The sequence below is a fragment of the Cryptotermes secundus genome, unplaced genomic scaffold (assembly GCF_002891405.2).
Source record: "Cryptotermes secundus unplaced genomic scaffold, Csec_1.0 scaffold55, whole genome shotgun sequence".
NCBI classification, from domain to species: domain Eukaryota; kingdom Metazoa; phylum Arthropoda; class Insecta; order Blattodea; family Kalotermitidae; genus Cryptotermes; species Cryptotermes secundus.
This window is the reverse complement of record NW_019740654.1, coordinates 1,647,744-1,665,811: the sequence shown is the minus strand read 5'-3', so window position 1 is coordinate 1,665,811 and position 18,068 is coordinate 1,647,744. Positions and strand designations below refer to the sequence as shown.

At 40.4% G+C, this 18,068-nt stretch overlaps 2 long non-coding RNA genes across 2 annotated transcripts in view; one reads left to right on the top strand and one right to left on the bottom strand.

The window, feature by feature from the left end:
* The first annotated feature begins 2,692 nt into the window (after nt 1-2,692).
* Nucleotides 2,693-18,068, top strand: part of LOC117282945 — a 20,833-nt gene continuing 5,457 nt past the window's right edge. Inside the window, exons 1-2 of the long non-coding RNA XR_004513899.1 lie at nt 2,693-2,771; nt 10,150-10,155. This is a non-coding gene — a long non-coding RNA (uncharacterized LOC117282945). The remainder of the gene's footprint in view (nt 2,772-10,149; nt 10,156-18,068) is intronic.
* On the bottom strand, nt 2,765-13,939 carry LOC111872335. Its single transcript, XR_002844210.2, has 3 exons — nt 13,708-13,939; nt 9,563-9,981; nt 2,765-3,560 (listed from the first exon to the last, which is right to left on the bottom strand). It is a non-coding gene; the product is annotated as an uncharacterized LOC111872335 (long non-coding RNA).

The window sequence follows — 18,068 nt, the reverse complement described above, 5'->3', positions numbered from 1 at the left end:
ATATATCTGAAATAAATACTGTCAATTTATAGCAATAAAACGAAATCGTTCGTTTAGTGAAATGGTTATTAGGCTTAAAATAGATCAAAATTATATAATACACACCTCAGAAATTTTTCTAAATATCACTGTAGGTTCAGTTAGTTCTGAGGGTTTATGTCGTGACGCTGTCAGCATCTAGCTTACATAGTGTCCAACAGAAGGATGACTAGTGAATGATAAATTGGAAGGGATTTGAAGGGATGTGGTTGTAACCTACTAAAATTAGTACATCACCATTTTCCTGGAAGGTCTGAATAAAAACACGAAAAATCTCAGTATGGACAGACGGTATACTGACCGAGATTCCAACTGAGAACATGCATAATATGAGTCTACAGCGTTACCGTTATTGTAACCCGCTCGGTTTAATGTTATTATATCAAATAACAACAGAATATAAAAGAATATAAAGGAACTCGATAGATTGTAAATTAAATTTTCTTTTGGATCTTCAAGTTTATCAGTCTTTATTAAATAAACCACATATCAGATTATCTTCTTTAGAACATTTCTTAAAATTTATGATACCATGATCAATAAGTTACATACATAGTGAAGAAATAAAACTTTATATTTAATATTAACAAGACATGGGATATTGTTATTACGTAATACGAATACCATACACATAAGGGACAAGCATCGCTACAGAAAATGTTTACTCATTTAAAGATGAACTTCCCCTGTACTCACAGCCGCATGAAAATTATCTGAAGTCAAGTAGCATGAAATATATTAGATTTACAAGTAATTAGTAAACCTGTTCTACGAAGCTGGATTTGAGGTTTTCACAGTGCCGACTATAAAGAATGTTTGGGGGCGATGTGACATTGTGTTGCCTGGTAGAGGTTCACCGACGTTTCAGAGGAATCTACTGCTTCAATTTTCAGAGTTGAAGTCTAAGTCAAGAGCATAAGAAACATGCTGAGGGAGCCAAAATTGGAAAACATGGTTACATATTAACATGAGCAGGAAAGAAGTAACCAATTGGAGCACGCGTATAGGATATTGGTGGGATAGCCAGAAGGAAAGACACCGTTGGGAAGAATAAGGTGTAGGTGGGAGGACAATATTAAAATGGATCTTAAAGAGATTGGATGGGATTGGTTTGATCTGGCTCAGGATAGGGACCAATGGAAGGCTCTTGTGAAGATAGTAATGAACCTTCGGGTTCCATAAAATGCCGGAAAATTCTTGAGAAGCTGCAGAATTGGCGGCTCCTCAAGAAGGGCTCAGCTCCATGAGCAAGTAACCGATAGGAGCAATAAGAGAAGTATGTGGCCATTAGTATGACCGTATTGCTGAAATTAAGAAATTGGACAAGGCGGAAGACAAAAATGGCACGAGGGTACTGTTCGTGTTAAAGGTGGACAGGGAGGAAAACAGGGGTTGTAGATAATGCGGTGGGGGATGATAGGAGAGACTGCAACTTATACCGGACTACACGATGTCACATCCCATATGACAGTATCTTTTTCTACGAAAAACTTTTTCATTCGTAATTTAATCATGTCTCAATATAACTTCCTCTCGTAATGTCTGTAGCCTGATCACATGTCATTGTGCTTTGCAACATGGCATTCGACTAGTTTAAAAATATTTAAGTGGATAACAATAACACATAAATGTTATCCATGACAGATTGTTTAAAAGTTCTGGGTATCAGAGTTTGTACTCGTTCTTTCGGCGTTTCACATCAGCGTTTAAAGTTCACTAATGAATGAGAAAACTTTCTCATGTAATTACACCTGACGTTACCTCAACTCTTAGCTTAAAGATTGTGTGGAACAGGAACTTGCACATGCGCAGTCGCTTTCCTTCTCTTGGTTATAAAAACAAATGAATTCACAGAACATGTAGAGTCATCGTTTTTCTTTTATAGAAGAGTTATACATAAACTGAAGACGATTTTAAAAACAGTCTCTGTATTAAAGGTCCATATTTTTGCGTATCCATATTTTAAGAATATAAGGCTTACTTGTATTATATTTCAAAGACGTAACAGGTGCATATACCAATCAAGCACGGTAGTCTGTAACAAAATTCTAACAATATCGCATTTTAAATTAGTCTATTGTGAATAATTACAACAAAATGTGTGAAAATGAGGTATTCGGTATAAATAATTGTAATTAGTTACTTATGGCTTAATTGACAAGTAATAAACAATTTAATTAAATTAATTTCAATTTAACACGATTACACCAGGGTTTCTGAACATTTTTCAAAATACTTCTTTGTCTCAGATTCAGATTTCATGTACCCCTTTCCATTCTCAACGGAATTTGTATTTAAAAATATATGTTGTCGTGTACTATAAACGTGACAAGATAGAAATACTTTTTAGACTTAAAACTTATTTTATTCCTGTACAGAAAATACAAAAAAGTTTTGAAGTTTTGGGGGTGTTTTTGACCAGTGTTTGACAATATATATATATATATATATATCAATGTATCTCCTTAATGAGAGTTCACTTCTCTAAGGGTACAGAATCGCTGGTCTATGCCGCAATTTGTAATTTCAATCGAGTAATTAAAATTGTGGAACACTCGTGATATTTAACCCTTTAAATCTCAATGGTTACTATAGAGACCACATGTTTTAACAAACAAAAACTCTATGTAGTGCATTTATGTGTTTAATTTTGTTCTCACAATAAATACAAATTATTTTCCCAAACATCATTAACTGGTTGTTCTTTGTAGCGGTGATATAATGTGTTTCCTGTTAGGAGAATTTCAATCTTTAAAGGGTTAATTTAAATTCATTTGGGAATATTCTTTAAATTAATTTCCATTCCTTTATTAAGATGATCGAGGAAATACAGCATATATTTTTATTAATCCGCAATCAAAATAATTTTCTTTCAATTATCCCAGATATATTTTTACTCTGCCTGATTCATATTCCTTTGACATGATTTATAATATTTTAAAATTAAATTGTGTCGATCATTTTACGTCGGCATTTGTTTTTATAATCTCGTTATATTAGACCTATAATTCAGGTAATGTCATTATATGATAAGTTTAAAATAGAGGTTTTATACATTTTCATTGAAACACATAAAATAATAGGTTCTTTTGATAGATTATGTTTCTTCTGATGATATACAATTGTTTTAAGTGTAACTGACATCACACACATTTCCGAGCAAGTCATCAGTTTTATTCACATGTTGAGAAAATATCACACACGCTGTTGTGGAAAGAGTTATTCAGGAGTTTAGTGTCTGAAGCATATGGCTCACACACAGACACACACACACACAACCATCACATGTGAGTACACTTTCATTTCACGTTTGGTAGCAAACATTCCATTTTCTCTTCTTTGAAGTCGAAACACCTTAAGAAAGTACCAAAATCCTCGGCTCTTAAAACGTCTGTGTCCTTAATGATCGATTGTCCTATGAGTTAACGCTGCAGATGAGTCTGGTTTACACCCAACAGATGGGACTCGTTGGAGAAAATAAGGAATTCAGATATATTGCTCCCAACATAATTGTCAAGCTTCTGCGGTAAGGTACAAGTAACATATCTTATTTTAGAATGCTCTGTTCTCTTTTACATTGCTACTTACCCTAGGCAACCCAAAGAAATAAAAAATAACATACATATTTCAAATTGTACGCAGAAATGAAACTCGAAGATGAATTCTATCTGTTGGGATATAACGCCGTGTCTTCTGTTGAAAGTTCAGAGCAGACTCCGCTTGCAACCTGTTTTCACACTGGTTTCTTGATTGGTTTATTCTTTCGAAAGTGAAGATGGAGGCGATATTTTCCTCCGAAACGTCGGTTGATTTTCAACGGACTACACGGCGTTGTACACCAGAAGAAAGAACTCTTCAATCCTACTCTGGGCATAATAGGCGTCTTTTAAGTTGTTCTATTATTTGACAAAAAATAATAATATTAAATTTAGTTACTTTAAGGATCTGCTCAGCATATGGATCAAGTAACGTTTTCACAAGCACCAGGGACCTGTTCCGGGTATAAATATGTAAGTCGTCTCCTTGAAACTTCTGCAATTGATTATACTGCTACAGCAAGCTTGGCATCCGGTTTGTAGGTATTGTTTAGAAATATTCTAACCAATTTAGTGACAGAGGGGTGGTGGCCAGGACATGTAGCATGAATGGGGGAGAAGAGGAATGCATATAGGATATTGGTGGGAAAGCAAGAAGGATGGAGACCACTGGGAAGACCAAGACGTAGGTGGGTGGATAATATTAAAAATAGATCTTAGAGAGATAAGATGGGATGGTACACATTGGATTGATCTGACCCAGGATAGGGACCAGTGGAGGGCTCTTGTGAACATGGTAATGAACCTTCGGGTTCCATAAAATGCTGGGAAATTCTTGAGTAGCTGCACAATTGGCGGCTCCTGATAAGACGGCAACTCATCTGGGGTAAGGAAACCTGAAGAAATGCCATTGGAAAACCGACTCTACAGATAAGGCGAAGACAATCTGTCTACATTGAAACCTTAAGAGGATAACTTAGTTATTTCAGTCTTTTTTTTTAATTCGCTTAGTGCGGGGTGGAGTTCAACTGGGTCCACTCGGCACGGCAGCCAGTGATTGGTCCATTGTAGCCTGCCCCGGGTGATTATGATGGAGAACTTGGTGGAATAAGATTGGCAGGGGAAATCGAAGAAAACCCACCCCAGCGCCACTTAGTCCACCACAAATCCCACTTGACCAAACCCCCGGGATCGAACCCGGGCCGCCGCGGTGGGAAGCCAGCGACTAACCGCTTGAGCTATGACGCGGCCTATTTCAGTCTTATGTTTCAATGATTGCGTGGCTGTTGCCACTATGCCACGTGTCATGCAAATGCTTCCGTTGTTATTACCTGAGGATGGTCACGTAAGACTGAATCACACTAACGCGAACAAGATATTGAAACATTGCAGAGCCACAATAGCATCGCGAAGATCCAAATGTTTAAACAGTTGTATCACTAACGCTGGAAAAGTAGCAGCTAAGTAACTTATCAATGCATAAGGATGCTTAAATATATTTCTTTTTTCTTTCGCGCTACAGCCCCAGTGGGCCTAGGCCTACCTCCATGAAACTCTCCGTTTCACTTCGGTTTTACTAGATCTTAGACATATGGTATGACTCCTTGGGCGGGTGATCAGCTCGTCGCAAGGCCTCTACCTGTACACAAACACAGAAAAACGCACACAAACATCCATGCCTTGAGTGGGATTCGAACCCACTATCCCGGTTTCCGAGCGAGTGAAGACAGTGCATGCCTTAGACCGCTAAACATAATATTGCCGACATAAACCAACTGGGTCTCCAGTTTGGGTGTTCTGCTATGAGCTGGTTTTATAAAGTGAAGAAGGGAGTTCCGAAATATATTTATCTAAATTGTATTTATTTATACAAGAACATTTTCTAATTTGTATTAAGAATGTAGATTGTGACGTACAGATCCATTGCTAGGCAACAAATCAGTAAGCACATTCCCGCGGGAGCCAACGTGCCAACAACAGGGCATCCATTGCCAGATTCATGCCCTGAGTGGGATTCGAACCCACGATCCAAATTTCCAAGCGAGCGAAGACAGTACATGCCTTAGACCGCTCGGCTACCGTGACCGGAGTTTCTGTAGTTTAGGACTTGATATTTCTATGTAACTGACAATGTTTTAGTTCAACTTGCATGAATTCCATTTAGGCAGGACTTCCTGCTAATTAATAGACACGTAATTTAAACCTCTAAAATGAGAAAAAGATTTTTTTTCCTTGGCACTACAGCCCCAGTGGGCCTAGGCCTACCTCCATGAACTTCTCCGGAGAAAAAGATTAATTCACAGGATTCTGTCTCCCTCCTCTTCTCACAATTATGTTGAACTCATCTTACTGCAACTCTTGAAACGCGCAATATTCCCTTGTGTCGATAAAGTCTTTAATGTTCCATTCGAGCATAGAACTGTCTTTTGTCTACAGAAATATGACCTTCTGACTGTACCATGAGCAATATTACTCAGTTCGCCGAACAACGGAAAATTTAACGCCTGTAACTTTGTTCATCAAATTTTCCTGCTAAATCGTTTTGTTGAGGTTGGAGGATATATAGGCTCACATCACAGGATTGAAATAACCCAAGAGAAATTCATCACAGAGAAATATATTCCATCATTCCTAAAGCCTTATACCCACTAAACTCTGCTAAAATGTTCTTTCAGCTGTCCGCTGCATATGAGATCATACCTACATTTCGTTTAGAAAGTTCATGCCTAAACTTATTTCAATAAACCACTATATCACCCTGTAATATTACGATTTCTCGTTTGAGTTTGACCGAAAATTCTGCAAACCTACAAGGGATAATGAAGTTGGAGATATAAAACTTCATAGATTTTAAAGCGACCAAAGTTAAATTATTTTCTAGATTAATAACAGAGTAATACATATAAAAGCAGCAACTGATAGTATGTTCCTCCATTTTGTAGTATTCATGATATATACGTGGATAATGAGGACTGTCAAAAGATCCAATTGGCCTAATATTGTGACGTGTATATCCATTGCTAAGCAATGACTCGGTGAACACCCTCCGGCGCGAGAATAGGACGTCTATTGCTAGGCAACGAATCAGAAAATACGCCTCATTAACAGAGGTTGTGTTTCCTGTAGGGTCCGTGCAAAGTTGTTATAAGGAAGAGTTCGGCAGTATACAACAGAGGGATTCCCGTGTGGAGGCGGGGTTGAATACCTGCACCGTGACCCTGCGAGTCGTAGGAGGCGACGAAAAGGGAAGTCTCAAATCTGAGACAGTAAAATATGGCCGCGAGTCCCAAGGGATTCGGACCCGAGAAAGACTGCGCTGGCAAGGTCCAGCATCATATACAAAAGGCAGACCCGTCCTCTCGTCAGAGAAGGCGCCCCACAAAAACAAGACCGTAAATGTCAAACAGTAATAAATATCTTGTCATGATCCCAAGATGGGGCTCGACACCAAGACTTACTGACTGACTGACCGTCAGTCGCAATGTGACTTGGACTTGGACTATACAACAGAGACAAGAGTCCCCCCTTGTGGAGGCGGGGTCGAATGCCTCCACCGTCATACTGTGAGTCGTACGAGGCGACAAAAAGGGAAGTTTCAAATCTTAAACAGTAAGATATGGTCGCGAGTGCCAAGGGACTTGGACCCGAGAAAGACTAACTGTCAAACAGTAATAAATATCTAGTCATGAGCCCCATAAAGACTTACTGACTGACTGACTGACTGACTGACTGACCGTCGGTCGCAATGTGACTTTGACTTCTAGAGAACAGAGTCGAGTCGAGCGAATTGGGGCCTCGGGACCCCAGCCTCCCAGGATATGAGCGTGGGAGCAGAGGATTTGAGCTGAGTCCAGTCTTCAGAATTGACAGTTGCAGAATAACGGCAAGAAAGGCATTAGACTGTGCAAAGAAGGCATCATGTGTGATTTTAAGTTACGGTAAGACGGGTATAAATCTGTTGCCAGGATACGACTAGTGTAGACTGAGGATCGTAGTGCGTGTGTAACCGTGAACTGTAAAGTTTATAGAATATCGACAACGCTGTACTGCCTCTAGTCACGAGTACTGTGTTAAGGTGTCAATAAATCCAGTCATCCAATCCAAAGACAAATGCTCTATCAGGGGTTTCCGTGACTAATAACAATGGGTTCTGGATTTGATGATTGGGTTTACTGACACTTCTTTACATTTACAGTTGATTATAACAGCTGAAACATAGTAGAACTCCGTCTTAATGACGTATGTCTTAGAACTCTGTCCGAAGAATCTCTCACTGCTGCCTGAGCCTTGGCCTGGTCACTATTCTCTGCACTACTCCTCGAATTTACGAAGCCACTGCCTTCTATAACTGCCTGAGCACCTACAGATCACCGCCTCCACGGGCTCCATTACTGCGTTGTCTCGGAAACTACGTATTAATTAGGGGCAACGCTTTGATTCCTCCGAGCTTTTTCGTTATCGCGAAATGTGTTTTCACAATCCGTTGTCTAGCAATGGATTATTTCGTCACAATATATTTCACACAGTAATGGTAGTGATACAATGAAGCTGGATTTGGTATTTTGTTTTGTAGCGTGTTGCAGGAAAGTTCATTCAATTTAATGCACTAAAAATTTCGATCCTGTTCACCCTTGAACTGGATCTTAGGCTTATAAAATGGTCAAGGACTCTGAGCTTTCGTTGCAATATGACAACGGAAGTAATGCTACTTAAACTCCTAAACTTCGGGCTGATGTCCCATTCACATGTGCCTAATGAAGGATTCTGTACCCAGGGAACACAGAATCGTTGTCAGGAGGAACGTAACGCGTTATTTACTGATACACTGCAGAATTTCCTTAAGTAGTTTCTCAAATGTGTCTTAAAAGCGAAAGGAAAAAATACGTTCCAATATAATTTTGCGCTTGCCTTGAAGCTTTAAAAATCGATTTATTAAACTGGATCTTGTGGAATGTAATAATTCAGAAAATACGGTTATAAATCTCAGTGCGATAATAAAACGTTTATCTTCTAAAATAAAATCCGTCATTAGAGTAACTTCGGGCGCAATATGTGTGAGCCTCCTGGTTAGGTTCACGCTTCTGTGGAACACAATTTTTAAATTACGACTTTTTTATTCCGGTCTCATATATAAGTTGCAGGGAGAAATCATTATGAGGTATGAAACACTGATGGGATCAGAACTAATTTCAGAATAACTTCGTGGGTAGGGAATCTGTATCAACATAGAAATTTGAACTTCTCTCGAGTATCTCATAGTTGCTCAGCTATTCAAATTCTCCACCAATCTCGAACCTTAAATTTATTATCTTTTCATGTTTGTTGCAACTTATTGTGTAAATCGATATAGACAGGAATATTATAAATATTATGTATAGTTCAGTATCATGTCCTCAAAAATCCGCCACTGATTACTGTCTTCAGCCAGATTAATCCATTTCGCATCCCCAAATCCCATATTATAACATTCATTATAATATTATCCTACCATTCACGTCTAGATCTCACAACTGGCTACTTTCCTTCGTGGTTTCCGGCTACATATGCATTTATTACGTTTCTCAAATTTCCCATATTCTCTGCTTTTCTGCTATTACAAACATAAACAGCAAATACACGTATGTTGATGAATACTGTATTCTGCGATAAAACCTCCTATAGCCGGTATGAGTTCACTGACGTTTTGGAGAGCCGTACAGCCTACATCTTGAGGTTTCGAAGAGCAAACGAAACAATAAACCACAATCATTCGATGCTTGCTTATTGTTCTCTTCTTCCTTGACTTGTTGGTCTTGAAGATGGAGAAAACGGTTTTCCGAAACGTCAGTGAACCTTCATCGGGCTACATGATGTTACATATCAGAAACTCAGATAAATTTCTCTCAAAAATTTCATTCATGCTTTGTCAGTTCTTGAATACCATACATATAAAAGAGAACAGAACAAACTATGGCAAGACAGTACACTTTAAAATTACAGTAACTCACCGTACTGTTCAGTCTTCCTCACCGAACCCGCCAGCATACTGTTTGCTTTACATTCTTCGTGGTGTCGTTATGTTGCTTCTTCATATACGAAACTCTCTGCACGAACACGCGATAACCGCTCATACTGAATAGCACATGAGCGTTACATTGAAACGAAAGCCTCCGCTCAATGGAGACCTCTTTACAGATTGCTGAAATGCTGATTACGTACTTTTCAGTATTTAGGAGACTCGTCAGCAATTAGAACGGGTAAAGTCAATTTTTTGAAGTCCCGGAAACCGATGCGATTCAAGCTCCGTGCGCTGTGGTAGTTAGCACTGATTACAGATGACGATGATTAAGTCATGTGGAGAGTAGGAGTGACGTCATAGCCGCAACGATGACGACAGAGGCACTGCACTGGCTCGAGGACCCTTTCACTGAATAAGAGAAGAAAAATGGTATTAATTCGGTGATGAGAAAGGAGGCAGATGGAATTTCATAACAACGCTTTAAGGCATAGTGTTTTTTTTTAATGCAAGCGGGGTGGGACTAAGTCCCTTGTACTGCGGCCACTTCTGGCCTATTGTACCAGCCCCAGATGATAGGTGAGGGTGATTGTGGAGCAATTGGTGGAATGAAGATTGGCAGGGGAAACCGAAGGACTCGGAGAAAACCTGCCCCAGCGCCACTTCGTCCACCACAAATCCCACTTGACCAGACACGGGATCGAAGCCGGGCCGCCGCAGTGGGAAGCCAGCGACTAACCGCTTGAGCTACGGCGCGGCCCAAGGCATAGTGGTCACAATATGCACTACTTACTTTAACATGAATAAAGGTAAAGTTGTCCCTGTACTTAACTAATTAAGCACTACGCCATGAAGACGTATGGGGGAATGGTTGTGTAGACCCACGTTTTCTTGACCGCAGCGCTAGCTGGAGCTGAGTGGTCAACTTTACGCCCCGACAGCTTTACACATTGGACAGGAGGTTGCTCACAGAGCTTCTTATACAATTGGTAAGGTGAGTTGTTTCCTCGAGGGGAAAGCGGCCGGGGCTAGTGTTGAGGTTAATAATGGTGGAGCTATACCTCTACTCCCCCCTTGTATTCACGGCGTGAAGCTATATCTATCCAATCCAACTGTACCCTTTACGCAGTAACCCCTCTGTTCAACTTCTATTAAGTGACACAACAAAGTCCATTTCCTACAGTTTCCCTTCTTCACCTACTAAAGGTCTGAGGCTGTGCCATAGCTCAAGCGGTTAGTCGCTGGCTTCCCATCGCGGCGGCCCTGGTTCAATCCCGGGTCAAGTGGGATTTGTGGTGGACAAAGTGGCGCTGGGGCAGGTTTTCTCCGAGTACTTCGGTTTCCCCTGCCAATCTTCATTCCACCATTTACTTCACAATCATCCTCACCTATTATCTGGGGCTGGTACAATAGGCCAGAAGTGGCCACAGTACAAGGGACTTAGTCCCACCCCACTAGCAATACTAAAGCTCTGCCCTCTTTCAAACCCACCTCTACCAGAAGGCGAAGCGAGCACTGCCTAGGAACCTTCAAAGTAGGAAATTTTTCCCTGTTGTACCCCTAAGGTCTAAAATGTATGCCCTGACTGGTTACTCACTTTCTCTTGTCTTCTCTCTCTCTCTCTCTCTTTCCATGCTTCATTGAACTGAAGTACCTGCCTTTACAATTTCATACAGGATTCTATAACAGTTTTTACCACAAAATCTAATTCATTAAACCTCAAATCATAATTCATATTGCCCCCCCCCATGATGTATACTTAATATATGTGACGTTTCGGATGTTAGCTATTCTATCGTCTTCATATTACATTATCTCGTCACACAATTCTGTAGGGTAGACTTCTGGTTTAGCTGGTGAAGCAATTCCGTGCCTTCACTGAAAGTACAGGTTCACTGCCGTGCGCACGAGACCTCGTCATCAGAACCCATCGTGTGCCAAACCACACACTAACGACCAGTTGACTTAGGATCGATTTCATTACTATCCTCCCATTTATTTCTTGGTTTCCCAGAGTAATGTCTTCCATTTGCGTTTTAAGGCTATATATCTGGTTAAGGTAAGGCAATTTTTTGAAAACGTATACAACAACATAAATTATTCATTTTCAGTCTATAAAAGAGTTAGTGTCATTAAATAATGAGGTAAAAAGGTAAGATAAAGGTAAAAAGTTATCCCTGTGCTTAATTAATTAGGCGTGGGGTACGCGGAAGCGTAGTTGGTTGAGGCACTATGCTACAAACCGGAATATCGCGGGATCGAATCCCGATGAGGTGGTTATTTTCAATTTACCTAATCCTTCCAACCGCAATATGGGCCTGGGGTCGACTCAGCCTCTAACAGAAATGAGTACCACGAATCTTCCTGGGGGGTAAAAGGCGGCCGGCGCGTAAGGCTGACGACCTCACCGCCATCTTTGAGCCGATTGTCTAGAAAATGTGGGAGCCTCAACGTCTCACAACCCTATGGGCCTTCACCGCCTGTTACAGGGATACATTTACTTTTTTACAATGAAGGCTTATGAGGGAGTGGATGTAAGGTCCGCATCGCTAAATAATTAAACGTGTTCAAATTGAATCGTTACTGGTAGTTGCAGAGATTAATTATGAACAGGGTTTAGCGTTGGTCAACTTTTCATCTGATGCTGCCAATATCTCAGGATAAATGCGAGTGGTAGGACGAACAGAAGGAAGCAGTTGTGGCCTATCGAGGCACTATCACCAAATTTCCTTGGAGGGACTGAAGAAGACCAGGATAGCTGGTGCGTCAGCCGATATTCGACTCAGTATCTCTATAATACGAATCTAGATCATTACCGCTACATCAGCACGCTGAATGCTCAATTTTAATCCAAATCCACCAATATTAATTAATTTATATTTGAGAGATTCAGAATGTTATAATTTCATGCCAATTTTGAATACGCACGGCGTGTATTTGCTATCGAATCCAGTATTAGATCAGAAATAATCCAATTCGCCAAAACGGCATCAATCATTTTCGCGTTGGTCAACAAACTGGGTTACTGTCCCGGCAAGTTGTTAACAGACTGTTCGCTAACGATCCCAGCCATGGTGCGTGTGATTCATTGTGCAATTTAAACAGTACACAATTTCAGAAACATATCACATGTAAACGGTTAATAATTGAAATTGGCGGTTCCATGGACCTATTTATCGCTTCAATAAACAGGGAACAAAAATATACTGGATAATTTCTGAAACTATTTAACCAATTCGCCTGATGTTTATAAACAAACACACCAAATACCCTTGTACTAATTAATTTTATGCTTTATATCTATTACGATACTGATCAGAGCGAAACTTGCATCTCCCTGCATAATAAAATTGATATGGTGCTGCGTGAGATTATGGTAACACAGCGAACCACGTGCTACTAAGTCTGCTTGTAGGTAGATCTCCTACTAACAGTCTGTAAGCAGTTTGCATTATTTGCTTGAATTTTTTTTTCTTATAAATTCTACTTCAAGTCATGTACATTTCTTTTTTTATTTTTTACTTTCAAATTGCATTATTTTGGGAAGAGAGTCAGAAAATAACACCTAGCCAGAGGGTCAGTATAACCGTTACAATTTATGGACGAATGGTCACAGCCTAAACTGCAATTAATGTTCTTTCTAGTATAATCGCTGCCTCTGATGTGAAGGGGAGTGTCTGTAACAGATTTCAGTATCGATAACCTTAAGTTTACTTTACAATTCATTATCTGTATTAGTACTCCATTTTTCAAGATTATGAATAACCAGTACAGCCCAATCGGTTGAACGAGACAAAAATACACAATCCCAGAAACTGCAAAGGAAAATATTGACCATCCAAATGACTACAATCATCTCAGGTCAGTATACAGAATGATTCGAAATTATGGTCGGGGTTTCCTTGGCCTGTAATTTTCAAACCGGGAACAACAAAGCAAATCTGCTTACGCGCCAAGAAAGGCGCGCATGTTAAAGTTGTTTAGCATTCTACAGCATTATCTGTAGAACTAATAAAACGTTTTGAGTTACGCTTTCACATTCCGTAAACAGTTTTATTGTTTGTTTGTTTGTTTTCTTTTTTGAAAATATAGGCCACGGAAAACCCGACAATTTAGAATCGCTCTGTATTACCGTACCTAGTAGCAGGGCCTCTCGGATGTTCTTTTCTATTAGTGGCGACACTCTTTGTACGACACTCTCGCGGTCTCCTTGCCACAGTATCGGCGAGACACTCGCCACGCAGCGAAGATTCATGCTGCCGTCGAGGAAGTGGTGGCTTGTCACCGTGAACTGGAGTCCCAGCGTCGATACCAGCAGGCCATGCTGGTGTACCAGTGGAGGATATGACACCAGGGCATCGGGTGACGTCACCTGCAGACACGAAGCATACATTCATTTTTTAACTTTTCGATGAAGCAGCATTTGCTAAACAGATTATATCTGTAGAAATTTCGTAGCGTAGAAACCTGTTAGGAATCACGGCTGGGGCCACTGGAAATGAAGTTAGAGGACAATACTGAACGAGTTACTAAAGGAAGAGACAAGAAAACTGTGGACTCCATTTAACTGGATGTTGGGTAGGTCGTGAGTAGCTGCAAAATTGGCGGGATTCTTAACAAGGGCTCAGCTCGTCAAGTTAGATAATATGACAACTATTTCGTAGTTTTGTAAACCCCTCTACCAGGAAACGTTGAGAAAGTGCCATAAAATAGGCCAAGTCCACTTTTCCAGTACATTTTACAATCAATTTTCATAATAAAAAAATATGCATTCGAGTAACGTGCATTTGGAAACAAATGTTCATCCAATGATCTACCAATTATAATCCGTATAGTTATAAATATAGTCAAACCGAAGAAAATTATTCAGTTTTCATTCCAATCAGATTAAAGTATGTGTTATGTTATTGTTTCTCCAACGTAGTTGTATATACGTCTACAAAGTTATAACGATGAAAACTGGTAAAGTATATGCCAGAGCTTGGTATTAACTGACATAAGCTTAGTACAAAAAGATTTTTTTCCCTGTGCTAAGTTAATGAGGCACCAAGCTATGGAGACGTATGGGAGAGTGGAGATATAACTCCAGCAATCTTTCCCTTGGCAACAGATGAAGTTCAGGGGCCTGATTCACAAACCAAAAATTTTACCCCTGTGGATAAGATCTTCATAGCCATTGGATAGGTGGTTGGGTAAGCCCCAGAGCCGGTCTCCACGCTGTGAAGAAGAGAAAAATAACTTTCATCTGCCGGGAACCGAACCCCATCCGTACAGTTCGTAGACCGCCTCTATACTGACTGAGCTACCTTGAAGCTTAGTATAGAACTGAACTGTTCAGGGTTTATTATGGTTTAACAACATTACGATAAAACATGAAAAATTTCAAAACTATCTTTTCTTTTTCAGAAATGGAAGTGTCATAAAAGTTAGATTGTGACCGTGAAATCTTCCGTGAGAAATGTTTACTGATGCGATGTTGTTTTCTGGGACAGGGCAGTCCATCTTCACGCTACATTCTGGAGTTAGTCGTGGCCTGTAAAGGGAAACGTGTTCCAGCCTTCAACTGTCCACTGTTTTAAAAATGAACTTCAGGTGACAGAACAATTTGATTCCCCAACATGGGTCCATTTGTTACGGACGGAGGACATATACTCGATTGCACCAGTGAATAATGACCCAGCTTACAAGTGCAGTTTGAACTACAAGACAGCTTCCGCTAACCAATATTTCTTTACGTTCCTTGCAAACAAAGACAGACAGTTACAACAGACAGGAGACATGAACAAGTGGGGCCTAGGAGATCGAACTGTAAAGTTGGCAATTCTGTAAGGAAATGGCGTGACATTCCTCTAGGTGCAATTCCAACAGCTCTACTTTGACACAAAAATGTATTTAAAACTGCGAACTTTAATTTCATATTTGCTGTCCCCCCCCCTTTTTGTATATTATTTAACATCGCTTTCAATAGCCGCAGATGGTACGGTGACAGATTAATGATAATTCGAAAAGATCTGTAAGGACGCGTGAAGGGTTTTTTCCAATCCTCGAGGCTATACAGTCTCGACGGGGCATGCGGTTGAGGCACTATACTACATGCCGCAAGACCCGCGTTCGATTCCCGATGAGTCCACTGGATTTTTCAAATGATCTAATCCTTCCAGCTGCACTATGACCCTGGGATCGACTCAGCCTCTAACAGAAACGAGTACCAGAATAGTCCTGGGGGTAAAGGGCGGCCGGCGCGTAAGGCTATCTGTGAGCCAACTGTCTAGAAAATGTGGAACCATCAACGTCTCACAACCCTATGGGTCTCCAAGGCCTGTTACAGGGATACCTTTACTTTGTTATTCTCGAACTGAGGACTATCTTTTTCCGATAATTAAATGGAAAATTCGCCCAAATACTTCGGGCATTTGGTACTGAAAAGGACATGCATGTATGGTACTACTATTGCTTTTAACCTCTTGATATTATAGGGATAGGTTGAAATATAGACCGGGAAAGTGCTGCTTATTGCCAAGAGCACCTCTCTACGCTCAAAAAAACAACTGGAGAACATGAAGGTAGATTTTTCCGTAGTCATGAGAAACGGTAAGATCAAAGCTAACTGCAGCAAGCAGACCGTCCTCAAGTGCCTCCAGTGCCTGGGTGCTCTGCCCCAGCTTCTGTGTTCCTATGTCGGCTGTACAAACAAAAAGGGAAAGCTGTACTCCAGAAGATGGTACATATTTCACAAATGCGTCCTTTTTTTTTAATTTTCATGCATCGCTTGAGATGAGAAATGCATACAAATGGAATAAATCTCGAAGAGAAATAACCGCTTGGAAGAACTAGAGGTAGATGAAAGCGTAATATTAAGATTGGTCTGCAAGACATTGAGGTTCTGAGTGTGAAATGGATTAATCAGGCTCCTGTTAAAGTTCATTTGTAGGTACGACTCAGCACGATGTGATGAGGGTCATTCTGTTTTCTTTATAGAGTTACGTGTTTATAATCTGTTATTTTGAATATAAGAATATATTTTTGAAGACAAATCTTCGTAAGGTACCTGGCCATATTTTTTAAATATTATATTTGTTTTCCATTTCGTTAAATATATTAAACACTAAAAATGTTTCAAAGAAAATTTACGTGTCTAATTTAAATTAATATATTATTCTGTGTATTAAGAATTTAAGCACTTCAAGGACTTATTTGAACCTGTACATTTTAGAATTAAATTACAGCAATAGATAGTGGAATAATTATAATTAAACAGGACCCTTAAGGTAAACAAAAGAACGAAGCAACCACTATGAAATTACAAAAAAAAAAAAGAAACAAACTCCGTGGTTTTAGTCCGCAAGCGAACTATACCGACCGAGCGACCGCCGCTTGTCGGCGAAGTTAGTGTCAACGTTTTGCGGATAGAGGGTGTCACGTGGTCAGCGTAACGAATCCCCAAGGCCGTTAATTTCGGTTTTCTAGACCGGATTCTAAAATACAATACACTACCGAAAATAACAGACTGTGCAGTGGCAGATTTACCAGGTTCAACCAATGTTAAAACATTAAGGAATGAGAAGCTGCCAATTGTGCAGCCACTCAAGAACTTCCCAGCATTTTATGGAACCCTAAGGATTATTATCGTGTCCACAAGAGCCCTCCACTGGTCCCTATCCTGAGTCAGACTATTCCAGTCCATACTACCCAATCCTACCTCTCTAAGAACCCTTTTCATATGCGTATTATCCACCCACCTACGTCTTGGTCTTCCTAGTGACCTCTTTCCTTCTGGCTTTCCCTTCAATCTCCTGTATGCATTCCTCTTCTCTCCATTCCTATGGCAGCACCACTGGTTGTGGAGACTGGCTGTAGAGGAGACCAAGGCTCGCCCAGGGCTGTAGCGCCGAGTGGTAGGTAGGTAGGTAAGTAGGTAGGTTTGTTGGTAGGTAGGTGCGAAATACACACTTGACGAAAAGCCAGGCATATGTACATGAGATAAATCCATCCTCTCATCAGAGAGGATGTTACGTAAGGACTATTACCGCAAGAGACTTTGAACCAGGTCAGTCGCAGTTGTAAAGTAACTCTGAACAGAAGACAGAAAATAGGAAAGAACAGCAGAAGAGAGGCCTGTCCCAGTCCAGCCAGAATGGAGCGAGTTTTAGGCAGTCATTTATGGTGAATTATTACAATTGACTGTGACTTACAGAAATTGTATAAAATGTGTTAATAAAGCCAATCATCTAACCCAAAATCTTGTTTATTATTTTTTTACTCGCTTAGTGGGGGGTGGAGTCCAACTGGGTTCACTCGGCACGTCGGCCACTGATGGCCTATTGTAGCCTGCCCCGGGTAATTATGATGGAGCATTTGGTGGAATGGAAATTGGCAGGGGAAACCCAAGTACTCGGAGAAAACCCGCCCAAGCGCCACTTAGTCCACCACAAATCCCATTTAACCAGACCCGGGCCGCCGCGGTGGGAAGCCAGCGACTAACCGCGTGAGCTATTAGT